The sequence below is a fragment of the Carlito syrichta genome, unplaced genomic scaffold (genome assembly GCF_000164805.1).
Source record: "Carlito syrichta isolate Samal-C Ts95f unplaced genomic scaffold, Tarsius_syrichta-2.0.1 Scaffold135908, whole genome shotgun sequence".
NCBI lineage: Eukaryota > Metazoa > Chordata > Mammalia > Primates > Tarsiidae > Carlito > Carlito syrichta.
The window spans coordinates 57,736-59,618 of NW_007080004.1; the positions used below are offsets into that span (position 1 = coordinate 57,736).

A 1,883-nucleotide genomic window follows, 5' to 3' on the forward strand; every position below is an offset into this window, starting at 1 on the left:
CGGCCGGCCGCCGCCGCGCCGCCGGTCGGGTCCCGGAGCGAGGTTAAGCCCTTGGCCGCCTCGGGAGACGCCCACCCGCAGGGGCCCCCGCCGCCGAGGGCAGGGCTGCCTTTCCTCTCCGCGGCCTCTCCTCCTCCCCCGTTCCCTCCTCACCTCCTTTTTCTCCGGCTTTCCTTCCTTTCCCGTGTCTTTCCTGTCCTCCTCGTCCCCTTTTCTGCCTCCTACCCGTTTCTCCTCCCTGCCCCCAGCCCTCTCCCTTCACCGCTTCACTTGCGGACACACCCACTGGACACCACACAACGTGAGCACACTCCTGGCGTCCCCCTCTCGCAGGCCTGACCTCGTCCGATCCAGGTGGGTGCTGCTCTCCGCCCTCAGGCCCCCAGGTGCCCCCCAGGGGCCACTCGGCGGGTTCTTGCAAGCTCTGCTTCAGGGGGTGCTTCCCATCCCCTCCTGGCGGGACGCCTGCTCCCTCCCTCGACGGACTGCAGGGCCACCGGGCAAGACACAGGGACGCAGACGGGGATTGTTGGCTTGTCGGCTCTCGAGCTCATGGAGCTCACAGTACAGGGGTGGATGGACCGCAAAGGCGCCCTCACAAACAGGGTGGCAGGGCGTGATGGGTGAGCACGTGGGCACCCTGGGCTGCTGACCCTGCAGGCCTTCCTGCTTTCTGGGCCCAGAGTCCCCACCCGGCCGACCTCAGGCAGGTCCTTCCGGCTCTGAGGACCAGCTCCAGTGGGCTGCTTCTGCCCTGGCACGGAAGGATGCTGTGTGGCTCTTGGAGAGCATCTCCCCTCTCTGTGCTTCAGTGTATCCTGCTGTGTAGATGTGTGCTTGGGGTGTTGGATGGTGTGCATCCATGTGGAGACGTACTGGGCTGGGCTTCTGGCACCCTCAGCCACCCATGGTCCTGAGATTCGAGTGACCTGCATCTGCGCCCTGGGCCGGGGCCTGAGTCTCAGGCCTGCTGCCTGTCCTTTCAGTGCCCCAGCACTCATGGCCGAGCAGAGACCAGAGTGCTTCCTGCCCCGAGGCTCTACACTGCAGCCCCAGGGGACCCTGGAGAACAGCAAGGCCCTGGGCAGGGCGAGGTAGGGGCTCAGGACTCAGGGTCAGCTCAGGCCAGGGGCACCACAGAGAGAGTGAGGCCCACTGGGAGGCAGAACCAGCCTGGCACAAAGAGGCTGTCCTCGCCGTAAGTCCACAGCTGTCTGACCCACAGGCACTTGCCAGGCTCTGTGCTCAGCACTTCAGAAGGGCCCAGGAAAGCTAAGATGCACCCTGTGGCCCATGCTGTTCTCCAAAGATCAGCACCAGTATACTTCTCATCCCAACTGCTCTTCTTGGAATGTGACCTTGACACTCCTCCATTGGGCAGCAGGGTCTGTGTTCCTCCCCTTGAGCCTGAGCAGATGGTGAGTGCCTCAACCGAGTGTGGCGGAAATGATACTCTGTGACCTGCAAGGTTAGGGCATAAAGACCAACAGCTTTCTGCCTGGCCTGCCTCCGTCTCTGTGTGTGTGTGTGTGTGTGTCTCTCTGTCTCTCTTTTTCTCTGTCCCTTTTTCTCTGTCTTTCTATCTGTGTCTATCTGTCTCTATACATGTGTGTGTCTTTCTCTCTGTCTGTCTCTTTGTCTCTCTCAGGCCGCTCACCCTGGGAATCCAGCCGCCAGGTTGGGAGGAAGCGTGGGCCTCGTGAAGAGTCCACGTGAAGGTGTCCAGCTTGGGTCCCCACTAATCACCAGACATATGAGAGAGAGAGCCTTCAGATGACTCAGCCCCCAGCCCGGGAGCCGCCCCAGCTGACAAGTGTAGCAGAAATGAGGTGCCTCACCAACCCTGTCCAAACTGCAAAATAAATATTGTTGTTTTGAGCCAC

General features: G+C 61.6%; 1 long non-coding RNA gene across 1 annotated transcript; it reads left to right on the top strand.

Moving 5' to 3' along the window:
- The first annotated feature begins 244 nt into the window (after nt 1-244).
- LOC110594774 lies at nt 245-1,883 on the top strand. Its single transcript, XR_002481447.1, has 2 exons — nt 245-354; nt 1,649-1,883. It is a non-coding gene; the product is annotated as an uncharacterized LOC110594774 (long non-coding RNA).